The following is a 13,478-nucleotide window of genomic DNA, read 5'->3' as shown; positions in this document are numbered from 1 at the left end:
TTTGGCACTGGGAAAACAGGTTACGCAGGAGAAGTATAAAAATAAGACAAATGTGCAGCAATACTTCATACAAACCTCTCTTAGCCTCCAGAGCCAGAAGTGTCATTTTTTTTTGTTCCCTTCATTCATCTAACAACATTTTGAACTCACATGCATCACATTTTGTCCAGAACAGCACCAGCCCCCAAAGCCCCATCACAAGAGTTTTGCTTTTAGGCCCAGCCTCAGGTTAGAGTGGGATTTCCAGAGCAAAGAAAATAACCAAGGGCCTTAATATTTATTCCTGCATTGCTGGCAATGCCTGCACCCAAAATTAAGAAGGTTATTCAGACTCCTCCCTGACCAGAATGCTCTTAATATTTCCAACAAATACCAAAATGTTTCTCTAAGTTCAGTGAAATTCTGAAGCAATGAGGAACAGACATTTTACTTTGTGCAATCATTTTTTTAATTTTTTATAAACAAGGGGAATGTCCAAGGAATGATATTTGGAATTAATTTTTAATTTCAAAATACCAAGAGGGAATTTTTCTTTGTATCTTACTTGTTTTGCTTCTGAAATTATTAACTTGGCAGAAAAGGAGTTTACCAAGTATGGTGGCATTGATTAATTTACATTTCACTCTGAGGGAAAAAAGTTCCAGCTGCAAAACTGTGGCAGAGCTTTAATCCAAAAGTCCTGCTGGCTTCTGTTACCTTTGCTTTCTGACCAGTTTTCCTGTCTCCTTCCCCTTTATTTATAATCTGCAGGACACTCCTCCAAAAGCTTCCCAGACCATGTTCCATCTGTCTTTTCACTACGTGAAAAATAAATGAGACTCAGTGTTCCCTGCTCTGGTGGGTCTCTCCTTCTCCACCATGCTTGCCTTGTTGCTCTGCTTCTCCTTGGCTTGCCTTCAACTTGTTTTCCGTTCATCATCATCCAATTTTCAGCACTGTAGGAGAGAAAAAATAAATACAAGGTGAAAAAAGATCCGATGAACTGTACAATCATAAATATATTTACCAGGCTAGAGCAGGAATGAGTGAGTTGTTAATGAAAACAAGGGGTAAAATTGCAACAAATGCAGGGTATGTTTTGCTTTTTTAGCAGTAGAAAGTCTTCCTAGCTTGGTGCTAAGAATAATCGTTTTGTTATTTCTGAAAAGACCTGGCAGGAGTCCAGGACGAGAATTTGATGAAGTGTTGAGAACTGAGACAGGCATAAAAGAGTTATTTCTATCTCAATGAGATTTCATGTTCCACTCAAAATCAGCAGATCCTCTGCGAGAGTTAATTGGCGTCAGGGAACTCTTTTCTTCTGGAGCATCTCAAAGAGACACCAGCAGAGAAACTGCCTTGCTGTTTCCATTTTTCCTTTTCTTTGCTTCCCAAGGCAGGAAAAAAAAATACAGATTAGAAGCCAGGAGTTTACCACTCCTGAATTGTTGTAGGTGCCCAGGTGAGAAGAAATTGTTACAAAGGTCCAAATTTGTAAGACATTTAGGCAGATGTTTCAATGAAGTCTGTGCTTGTTCAAGCATTGGCTTTCCTGAATTGAGCCTGAAGTTCTCCCACCATTACAGCTGATGAGCCCAGGGACAGCACAAGCAACAGCAATTTTAAACACTTACCTGTAATGCCCACCTTGCTCAGAAGTGTCTGGTGGGTGAAATGGTTTTCATAAGGCAGAGAAAACACCTGTTTTTTGCAGGGTGGCTAATTACCATGGCAACCAGTACACTTCTCTCCTGGTTTAAGATGTCAGGGAGAAATTTCAGCAGAGTGTGCACCATTACTTTCCCCACAACTGTGGTGGCCATGTAGGCAATCCTGAAAGTTAAATGGAAATCCAATTAATCAACATGCCCCACAAAGCCAAACATCTGGATGGCTTTGCTAATGTAGCATCACTGTGCTGTCTAATAACTAGGGAATGAGGAGGGACTAGAAGAGGGTTTGTCAGCTCCTTATGATGGTGGCAAACAGCTGGACTTTGACACAAAACCAGAGCCCAGTACATACAGCATATAGAAATCAGGAAAGTTTTGCAATAACACCTTTTCATTCTGGGGAGAAGCAAAGAGTTTGAAAGTGAGAGGCTGGGCTTGGCGAAAGTCAAGTTTGTTAGGCTGTGCAGGAGTTTATTTCGCCACTCAAGAGAACATAAGCTTCTAAAGAAAATTACTTGTTTTCATAGCTGCAAAAACATGATTTGTTTTTAAGAGAGAAAAGGATTCCCTTACTCATTTCCAGTTACTGCCTAACAATTGCCAGACAAGGCAAACAGAAGACAGAGAAATAACTTCACTTTTGGCAATCACAGCTACAGCAGCATTTTGCTTTTGCAAAAGACGCTGAAGCCTTAAATGGCTCACTGTCTTACAAAAGAAGTCACAAAGGAAGCCTTTCTCACCATGGGGCTTTGCTTGTCCCTTCATCCGGTTCTTAGAGGGCTGACGTTTGTTGGTCCAGCAGCACCGGCAGCTTCTACAGGTAGAGAAACACAACAGCCTGGATACCCACTTATTTTCTAAGGTTTGCTTTGCATGTGCAGACAGTCCTTTTCCTCCCTACAAAACATCATCGTGATTGCCTCCTGCAGATATCCCTTGTGCCTATCTTGACACTACCTCTCTCCTTGCACCACTTTCCCCCATCACAAGAGACCTCTCTGAGATTCAGATCTCAGGTGCTGGCAACTTGTGAGGATTCACATCAAGCTTCCCATGAGAAACTTTTCATCATGGCCCTGACCACAAAACAAGCTTTTGGGTTTAATTTACCAGAGCGCTGCTGGATTGTGCCAGGCAAAGCAGAAAAATTTTCCAAACCATGACACCAGCATTCATCACTGGGATTCCTTCATCCCTCAGAAACGAAGCAAGCTGGACCCTCCATCTGTCTCCACAGCACATGCCCACATGTGACAGGCACCTGGTGCACCTCATGTCCATTGTTCACCAGATTATTTCAGTGCCACTTCTTCAGGGCCTGTGGAGGGGGAAAGTGGGACACTGGTAAATGCCTCCGAGCAGCTATGAGGCTTACAGACCTCTAGAAAACAGCTAGGTGTGATAGTCACTCTCTTGCTTCTGTTTCTGACCCTTTCTGCATCATCCTATTTACACAGCCGATGAGGGGGAGAAGAAGCTATCTCTTGAAATTCCACCAGCTTTTCCTCTCTCACAAGCATGACAGCAGGAAGGGAAGGGACAACAGGATTAGCAGGAAAATGACACTACCTAGTTCATTCAGACCTAACAATGGTGACTTTGAATAAGAGAAGATTTCACCTTTGGGGAGGTTATTTGTGACTCCCAGTGTATGTGATTAAGTTTCTCTTCTCTCTACCCATGATTAAACCTAATTTGTTTAACGCAATTTTTGCACTTCATTTTGCATGAGTCTATTTAAACTTACCAGGTTTCTGGAAAGGTATCAGGGAGAAGGCTTGATAAAGAGCCTGTGAAATAGGGACTGGGTGTTTTGCTGCTAATCCATGAGTTGAATGAGCTCAGTAAAAAGTCCAGGCTGGTAAATCTGAACTGATAAATCCTTCATTGTGAGCTGTCTGTGCTGAGATGCTGCAGGCAACACCTGGGACATGTTTGTGTAGTGTCTGACATATATAGGAACTGTCCTTCGGGGCCAGACCAATGGTGCAACCAGCCTGGTGCTGTCTCCAGCACTGAAAACAGACCACGTGTGTCTGGCCTTCCTGTGATCCACAGCTGGCAGTTTTCCAGCATCCCCAGGCACAGCCTTTGGGATGCCTGGAGAAAGAGTCCTGCCTATTCCCTTCAGCATCCATTAATGGATCTTGTAAAACCTGTTGGTACAACAGTGTTTGCTACCTGCTGTGTAAAAACATATTATCTTTTATCTGTTTTAAGCTAATCTCCTGCAAGTTTTCCCCTCTCCCATGTCCAGTTCTCATATTGGGAGATTTATTGGGCAATAGCCACTCCTTTGGTTTATGCATTATGCCATGGCTGCACATCATTAAGTCAGTTCTTAAGTTCAAGCTCACTGCAACCACAGGACAAGTTTGAGCCTCTGCAAGCTCACTCTGCTTCATCCAACTTTGTCAAAAACTGGAAAGGGGTAACTTTAGCAAGCTTTGCATCGGCTCAGTTTGTCTCCTCCTGGAACGGATACACGTCTCTTCGCCTCGCTGCGCACTCTGCTTCAGCAGAAACACAATATTCTGTGCATAACCAGTCTGCATTGCCTTGGCATTGCCAGGTGACTGGGAATTGTCTTGTTACTAAAATCCAACAGTAATGAGTGAGAAAATATGGTGCGAGCCCTGGGAACTCTGCTTTTCAAATGCTGGAGAGTTATTGATTTAGTTGCAGGGTTTTATCATTTTGCTTGCAGGCTTCTCAGAAAGAGGCAGCAGAGAAGACCACATTTGTTTGCTAAGTCCCCCAAGATGTCCTCAATGAGGACTGTTTTTTTGCAAAAGAGAGAGATTAATTCATATCGGATGTGAAGAGCTATGATTTTGGTCATGCTGGGCAGAAGGGAGGAAGAGAGAGAGGGAGAGAGGGAGGGAGGAAGGACAGACTCAGTTCTGAAAAATAAGAGATCAGGAAATAATTTGAGCACTGTTCTTTGTCCTCAAAATATGGGCTCTCTCACAAAAAATAGTGTTTGATTAGCAAAAAAAGCTGCAGTCTGGAAAATTTAATCTCCCAAGAGGCCACAAACCTGGCACTTGCTAAATGCACCCTGACTTTCTGTAGGATGACCTGCAACTGATCAGCCAGAGCCTGGCTGTCAGACATCCTGCTGATGGGTACGACATGGTAGATGGACATGCCGGACAGAAAGGACTGAAACACTTCAAGACAATAAAGCAGCCACTATGGTGCTTTGCATCTCCCTTAATATGAGTGATCAGAGCAAGACTGACCACTGGCCATTGCTATTTTGTGTGTATAATGCAAATCCCCAGCAGTCTTCAGTTCACTTAGAACCAGTCAGGGTTTAGGATTACTACTAAAAAATCTTAAGGGTCACATCTATATTTGCATCTTCCTCGGATGTTCTTATGAGATTTTAAGCTATTATTGTTAAAAAAAATAGTCAATGCAAACCAGTTGATGAAACTTCAATTTCTGAAAAGCAAAACAGAGTTTCCAGGGTTCACACTATGTTTCCTTGTTCATTTTATATTTATTAGTGGGGTTTAGGTCTTGGGTAACACACAGAGGAGGTAAAGGCAGATACTGCTGATTATTTGCGTTACTTCTCTCTTTGCAGGCTCTGCTTTGCTGTGTGAAGAGCATGACAGTGACTCTTACAGTGCAGCAGGGCAGCACCGCAGCTCCAGGCTGTTCCAGCTGCCAGCAGTTCTGAGAGGAGGGAAAGGCTGTGACTGCCCCAAAGCCTCCCCCAGGGCACCCAAAGAGGAGAGTGGCAGGAGTTTCCTACTGCCTGTGCATCAATTTCTATGGCAATTCCCATGTGCAGCAATTCCCAAGGCACAGCAGTTGTGCACATGGCATTTCCTTCTCCCAAGCTCCAAGGCAGAAATCATAGAATCCTAGAAAATCCTGAGTTGGAAGGGACCCACAAGGATCATCGAGTCCAACTCCTGTCCCTGTATAGGACAACCCCACAGTTCATACCATGTGTCCAAGTGCATCATCCAGTCTCTTCTTGAACACTGTTAGGCTTGGGGCCGTGACACTGGCTGAATAACCTTTTCCTAATGTCAAACCTAAACCTCCCCTGGCACATCTTCCTGCCATTCCTTTGGCTCCTCAGTACATGGAGGTGAATGTGCAGTGGTCACCTCTCAGTATCAGCAGGGAAACCAAGGAAGTGGCTGTGTATGCATAAGCCACTAAAGTGTGCATGGAACTAAAAAGCACCCCACTGCACATGCATAACTTGTTCTCCTTGGTGCAATTTTGTTCTCCTTGGAGCAATTAATCTTTCAACTCCTTGCAAGATATTACTGACTTCAGAAGGGAGAACAGAACTCAAATAAGGGGACAGCTGTTCCTACAAAAACAGGATTACAAGCACTGAAGGGGACTGTCTCCATGCATGGTTTCCTCTGATATGTGCTTTTTGTTGGAAAACAGTCCTCATTTAGGGGTGCCCTCTCAAGTGAGTTCTCTTATCTGAAAAGGACTCACAGGGACAATTCCCATCAGAGAAACAGATACTCTTTGTGTTCTATGTATTTTTTTTTTAATTATGTGTTCATGGCTCATCTTACTGCAACAGTGAACAAAGAACCCCTTACTGACCACCATCATTTCAGAGGGCAACGGATAGCAGGACTACAGGCCCCATAGAGCCTACAAATGTAAAAAACATTTTAAAAACACAGCCTAGTTACACCTACAGCAGTATCAACCCAGTCCAGCCCATGCTTCCTGCCATTAACAGGCTTTAGCTCAGAAATACACCCAAGTGATATTTAGCAGCAGGCCCACTAGCAGTTTGGACCATCCCTGCAGGGCACTATCTCAACCTGATGGAGCTCCAAATGGCTGAGGCTGAAGTGCCAATGAAGCTTAGGGTGGGACAGTTGGTGAGGTTTTGTTCCCCTGCTCAAACACCACACCGCAAATCTTGGCTCAACAGCAAGCGTGCCAGCACAGGTGTCTACGCAGCAGCCTCACACCATACAGATGGTGTCCTGGCTCCGTTCCCACTCACAGCCCAGGCTTTTCAAGTCAGAGCGAGATGCCAACAAGCCCTGTTTCTCTGCTGCCTGCTCCAGTTCTTGCTGTCCTTCCTCGATTCACAGACTCAGACCTTTCTACACTTCTGTCCTCTCATGACAGATATGACAGCCTTTGGTCTTCAGCCATAGACAGGAGAGAGGGAGAATGTGTTTCAGGGACTAGTGTTTGGAAAACCCTTCCTTACCTCACCCCATGCTGGACTGGACATTATAATAGGGTAATTTAAAAGCTTTACCATGATTCTTGTGGAAGCTTTTCACTGTTAGAGAGTGTTTTCACTCTAGTACACAAGTACTCATAGACTGCAGTAAGCATGAATCATATCTGCATACCTGCAAAATCCTTACTGAGCACTGATGTGCTCTGCAGCAGTGATCTCTGTGCTGCTCATGCCAACTGATCTGTGCAAAACCTGTGCTGGCAGCAGAGCTGGTTATACTGCATTTTCAGCCTCAAAACCCAGATGGCAAATAGAAGTGACTCCTAATATATTATAATTTACAAAAGAATAAGCTTTGTGCCCATCTTACAAATTTGAGGCATTGTCTCCTGCTCCTTGAATTCTCAAGCTTCACAGTTCTATGGTAAAATAAAGTACATTTTAAAAATTCAGTGGCACAAGCTCTTTCAGCATCTGTTGCTCATACTTTCCCCAGAGAGCCAGGAAACTGAGATGAATGTCTCTGCTGGAGTCCTGTCTGGGTTAGTGAAGCAGGACTTTTCCCCTGCATGCTGATTGACATCGATTCACCCTGGCTCTGTTTCAATGAGCTTTGTCCAAAGGCAATGACTAGCCATGCTCTGGGAAAAAGGAGGGGTAACTAGCTGACACTTTGGGAACAATCCTGTAATGAAGGTACAAAGACTGAGCCAAGGGCAAGGAGACACGGTGCTTTCATATATGCATATTTTTGTGTTTGTTTTGCCAAGCAAAGTTCAAACAGCGGCTACCATCAGTGCTTTGCAGAAGAAAGCCAACAGCACTAACAACCTCTAGGAAGCAGCTAAGGATAATTTCCCTAGAGATAAAGTTTCTTCCAGACCTGAGTCCATCCATGGAGCAGATGGATTTTCATCCTTCCCAAAACCCAGGCTCCCCAGCTGCCTACCCTTGACTCTTAGATATGTCAAAAAACACACTAGGAGCTAGGAAAATATGTGTTCTCATTCAGGTCCCATAGCAATGAACTCAGCTTGCTTTTTAAGGAGATAAAAATGTATTACTTAATTTGCTATCTGACATCTGCTTTTGCCCATCTGCTTTTGTTCCCATGCTCTGTGGGGCAGGATAGGAGCCAGAGCTGATCCCCCACCTCCACCCTGCTGGAAACTTTGAAACCCCAAATCATGTCTGCTACTGAAGTAAGAGATTCTCATGTTTATTTTTTTCTTTTTTATTATGGCTGTCTCACTTGCAACCAAAAGCATATGTTTACCTCTGTACCACAGGTACCAGGATATACACCTTCAAGCCATGTATAGTCAGATTTGAGAAGAGATAAAGAATTTGACCTTCTGAGCATTATACTGGGCAAACTCAAGGTAATAACTAACAATTCATGTTCCTCTTACGAAGGTTAAAAATGGACAAGGTACATCATATGGGTCAGAGGACAAAATTAAACCCTTGAACCCTGAGGTACTGCTGAAGTCCTTGCAGGAAGTCTGGTGGCCAGCACTTCTTCACCCAGGTGCCATCATCAGAGGGACAGGGGAAGCAGTAGCAATTGGCCTATGCTCAGGAACTGGTGCAAAGCTCCACTCTGGAAAGGCCATCAAGGGAAGACCAACCCACCCTCCTCCTTCCAGCAGTTCTGTTAGTGGCACAGAACCTCACCTCTCACCTCAAGGGCCTCACAGGCTCTGCTGAGCCAGTCCTAGGGTAGCACAGGGTATTACACATGGGTGCTTTACACAGCCACAGTGTATCGGGGAAAGTGCCATATGGTTGAACTCAATTTAATGAGCCACTGGACAGAGCCCTGCAAAGTGTCCCAGCCAAGAGTGCATACAGTCATCTACTGCTGGCAGAGAAATGACGGCTGATGGAAAAAAACAATGAGTGAGAACAGCGCTGCAAGAGCCACAGTGGGGCATTTGGACACAATGCAAAATCAAACATCTCAGCACTCCTGGTGCAAAAAGGTGCACTCCTGCAGACCTTACAGTCCAGCTTTGTGCCACTTCAGCAGCACAGTGCTTGAAGCAGCACACCAGTGCCTCCAACAGCTGACTTACAGAGCAGGAATGAACATCTGCAACTAAATCCAAAGAATATCCCAACTCTCATTCTACTTTCTTCACCACAACTGCATTTATAAACTTCATTTCTAAACCTCTCAACCTGTGGTTATCCAAGTTTGAAAAATTACTTCCCAAACCTCCAGTTTATTAAGAATACTAATTCAGAAACATCCTCACCTGACTGTAACATTAGTCCATCTTTTACTCTTTGAAGTCCTGACATTCATTTCATGTTCTGCTCTAGGAACCCTCCAGCTACCTCTGGGAATATTTTCCCCAAGCACTCTATATCACAGTCAGAAATGAGCACAACAGCTGCTACAGAGCAACTGCAGGAGATTTAAATGTGGTGAACCAACGCGCATATCAGCGACTACGGTAAGAGCTGAGGCTGGGCACAAATTGAGGAGATGAGTAGGAGATCCTGGAGCCATGGTCCTGCTGACAGAATTGCTGTGAAAGTGGCTGATCTTGAGAGAGGAGCTGATGCAGAAGGGGCATTACCAGGAGCAACTGGGGGAGACTTAAATGCCCACCTACTGGGCTCCCAGGCTCTTACCCTAGTCACCACCCAAAATGCCTCCTCAACATTCTGAGACAGCCCTGCTTAGTGACAGATATTTTATACTGGAGACAGCAAAAACTATATGCCATGAGGATTTTGTGGCCTTCTTGGGTTGTGCTGCCTAAGTTGTTCTACCCAAATCATCCAGGCATACCAGACCAGCAGCCATTATGAGCATGTGCCACAATTGATTGTAAGCAAAGGAGAAAGATGTGTAAGTCATTATCATTTCCCTGATACAAGATTTAACAGAAGTTCAGTGTCTTGGTAAAGCAGATTTCAAATGCCTCCATGTGCCAAGACAACAAAATAGAGAAAAATGCAAACAATATTTGCAACGTATTTCAGTATATTAGCTCTTCAGGGCCCAACCCTCTCCCAGAAAGTCCACCTGCAGTCCTAGATTTCCTAGTTTTTTTCCATTTTAGCCAGGGGGCAGAATCTGTCTCTTCTCCCCATGCTAGCTACTTTTCTTGATGAAAATCTGTGCTAAAAATAAAATGAAGGATTATTAGATAGCTTTTACACATCTAAAAATTACTGCATCTCAGAGGAACTCTGAGGGAACACTCATCTCATGAGTGTTTTGCTCATTGGTTCTGACCTCCATTGAAAACTTAATTAATCGGTTTACATAGAATGGGGTGATCAGAAGCCAATGTCATTTTTATGCATTGCATTTGTGCTTTATTTAAAGAACTTTCAGGCAAGAAGAAGATGCTTATTCAAACGCAGCCTCTACAACACTGTTCACAAAACCATCTGGACACCAATTAAATTGCATTGTGAGTCCAAGATCTTCTTTTAGCTCGGAACAATCAGAACAATGCGAGCATAAGGCATTCTGAAAGCACACAGCTGCTGGTTACATGTTGAGGCTTTCATTAGGAAAATATTTCACTTGGCCTTTCATTAGTGATATTTTCAGCTTTTGCTGTAAACTCTTGAATCATTTTTTCTCCTGCCTAATACTGGTGGCTCTTTTTAAAAGATGATCGATGTCCCGTTGTCAATAACCATCATGCTCCTGCTGGAGAAGTGGGAGACATTAAATAATTTAGTTTTCAGTAATTCAAATGATAATGCTAAATTTGAAAAACATACACTGGGAGGAATGGGGACAAAAAAGAAGTTTTTTTAGGAAAAACAGACACTGGGAGGAATAGTGACAAGACAGAAGTTTTTTTGGGAAAAAAAAAAAAGAAGAAGGTCTTGTCCTTGAGTTCTAATTTGGTCAGGAGCGCAGTGGCATCAATAGACTACTCTAAACGTTGCTCCACCACAAGTTTGTGAGGCAAATAGTCAGAGAACACATAACCTATTAAATCTGATACCTTTTCAACAGAACTTTTAGGGATGTTTAGTCCTCTAGTTCACTTCTGCTGCTCCCACCTGTGACTGCTGGGAATAGAGCAGACACAGACATCTTACCGAGAACATCAGTCCATGAACACATCTGATGAAGCAAACGACCTCCTTTTGCCCACCCATGTCTGTCTGTAGGTGGTAGGTAAGTGTCAAACTCCCCAATCCAGCCCTAGACCCCTTAGATCAGAGGAATCCCCTTGTACCTTGTGCCAAACCACAGCCAAGAAAGCAGAAAGACAGGAGTTGGAGCTGGCTGGCCTCCAGTCCTAGATCTTACAGCCTGCTGTGGTTGGTAAGATGGGGGTGAAAAGCTGGCTGCAGTCCTTCCACAAGGTTCACCCCAGGACTGATTCACTTGCTGCACAGAACTGTGCTTCTCCAGCTGAGGGACAATGGAAAGAGACTTCATGCTGCAATTTTCTTCCCTGTTCATCAGCAATATTTTACTTTCCAGCTGGTACCTGCTGAGTCCTGTGCTGCAGGGCCAAGTCCAGCATCTGAACAAACTACTGTTAAGTGTTTTTAAATGAGTGAAGATATGCAATTAACTTTAACAGATGGAGAAAGAACAAAAAAAAAAAAAAAAAAAAAAAAGTCTTTCTCAGCTGGATTTAATAGTATCTTAGCAGCTGACGTTATCTCTCCTAGAGGTAATTACACACTGTAATCAAGCCACCAATTGATCTCCCTGTGCACCATTCCCACCAGTCCTCAAGTAAAGCTGCTCCACATCTCTCCCCTGCTCATCCTCTCCAACGTTGCAGACTGCCCCCAGTGCAAGGCATGACACCGTACCTGGAGCGAGCTGTAGCTGAGTGCAAAGGACCAGAAAGACAATCTATCTCTCTTTCAAAATCTCCCCTGATTTTGAGCATCCAGAGAACCTCTTTCTCCATCTGAGACAGTCACTTTTTATCTGTAATCCTTCTGTGGAAATCAGCTGCATTGAAGACTCCCTGCTGATTCGCTCTGACACAGTCATTCAACACATGCTCTGCGTTTAGTCACTCATTGTTGCTGTCAACCCAAGACTTGGTGCGCTCTGTAGGGCAAATGCTATCTGGTGTCTTTGAATTCAAGAGATTTCTTAGGGGCCAACCAATATCACCACTGGTAGCTATGCCTGCAATGAGATTGCTCTGCACAGGAATTGTTGTCCAGGCACTTCTATAGCACCAATCATTTTACCCATATAAAGCTAAAATTGGGTAGATGAACTGTGCTGCCACATAGTGTATTTCCTTCCATAGGTCAAGGAGTCATGCTGGGCTAGATAGCTCCAGTGAAGGAAGCTATACGACAAATGTCACCCTCAAGAGACACCAACAACAGGTGATGAGACATGAGTAAGGCTTTGGATACCTAACATTACTATTCCTCCCTGTAGGCCCAAAACAGTCTAGCCATGAGGCTTGTCACATCAGTACTGATGTGTCAATACTCATATGCTGTACTCTGAACAGGCAGGAATTACTCAGCTGATGACACCCTTCATGCTACATTAGGTGTGCTGGAGCATTAGGGCATAACCAATATTCTCATGGCCCAAACACCCTCGTATGAATAGTATGTCATCTCCCATAATTTCTAGTCTCACTGCCCTTCTCACAGGCAAGACTGATTCAAATTCCCTGATCGAGGCTGATCACTCTTGCTAGCTATTGACAGAGGACAGACAGGGCACCAGCTGCCTCATCTCCATCAGCTCTGTGTATTGTTTCTACAGGCATTGTAAAGGCTGTGTGGGAGAGTTCACCACAGAGGGTTAACAATTCTAGCTTGTGCAGTTTCTCTATTCTCCAGTCATATGTTCCATCTTTTCCTTCGGATAATGTTAGCAGGGTTGTTCTCCTTTACCATAACACCTTGAAACTCCCTACTATTTTGTCAAATTCTGCCGAAATGAGGCTCAGACCTACAGGGCTGAGACACACATCTCTGCTTGTGCAAGTATAAACACACATCATCATGAGATAATCCTCATTTCATAGGAAACTAGGCTAAAAATCTACTCACTAAAACACTAGAGCTGAGTTCGGTTCTTGGAAAACAGAGGCATACAAGCCTGATCATGGTTTCATTAAGATCATATATACCTAGCTGATGTCCAGGTCTCTAAATATATACCTTAGGAAAGGAACAAGCAATTTCCTGCTGACCTAACTGATGCAGGATTTGAGCAATTCAAACAGCAACCATATAATTGGAAGAAAGCTATCCTCGTTTACCATTGGGAGCCAAAGCAGGTGCATGACAGCTTCTCCATTACAGGTCATCCCTATATGTAAGACAAAAAAAACCCAAACCAAACCAAAACAATATAATATGTTTACTCTTCATGGTTCTCTGATCCCATTCCACTTCAATCATGAACAGAAGCATCAGCAAGAGAGGGACTGGAATTTTAAGTGGCAACAGGAAAATTTAGACCACTGTCTCCTCTTCAGATAAGTGTTGTCTCCCACCAGTTCTCTTCTACCTCAGTTTTGGAGGTACCCTTCCTAAGAAGGTACTTCTCAGGAGCTTGAGAGACCCTCAGGCTAGGGTGCAGCCTGCTGAGATACTCACAGTGGTAGGTCCTCCAGGCACTTCCTCACTGCAGTAACCCC

The 13,478-nt window shown here is 43.8% G+C and overlaps 1 long non-coding RNA gene across 2 annotated transcripts in view; it reads right to left on the bottom strand.

The window, feature by feature from the left end:
* Window positions 1–311: 311 nt before the first annotated feature.
* LOC308038941 overlaps window positions 312–13,478 on the bottom strand; it is a 32,189-nt gene continuing 19,022 nt past the window's right edge. Inside the window, exons 1-4 of one of the 2 annotated variants that reach the window (XR_013921972.1) lie at window positions 2,766–2,868; window positions 2,396–2,469; window positions 1,614–1,812; window positions 312–935 (exon numbers count right to left, since the gene is read on the bottom strand). This is a non-coding gene — a long non-coding RNA (uncharacterized lncRNA). Of the gene's footprint in view, window positions 936–1,613; window positions 1,813–2,395; window positions 2,470–2,765; window positions 2,869–13,478 lie in introns of those variants that run through there. The other variant, XR_013921971.1, reaches the window with a different exon arrangement.

This window comes from Nesoenas mayeri (assembly GCF_963082525.1).
Source record: "Nesoenas mayeri genome assembly, chromosome: 3".
Lineage (NCBI taxonomy): Eukaryota > Metazoa > Chordata > Aves > Columbiformes > Columbidae > Nesoenas > Nesoenas mayeri.
Note: the sequence above shows the minus strand (reverse complement) of the source record. Positions and strands in the feature narration are given on the sequence as shown.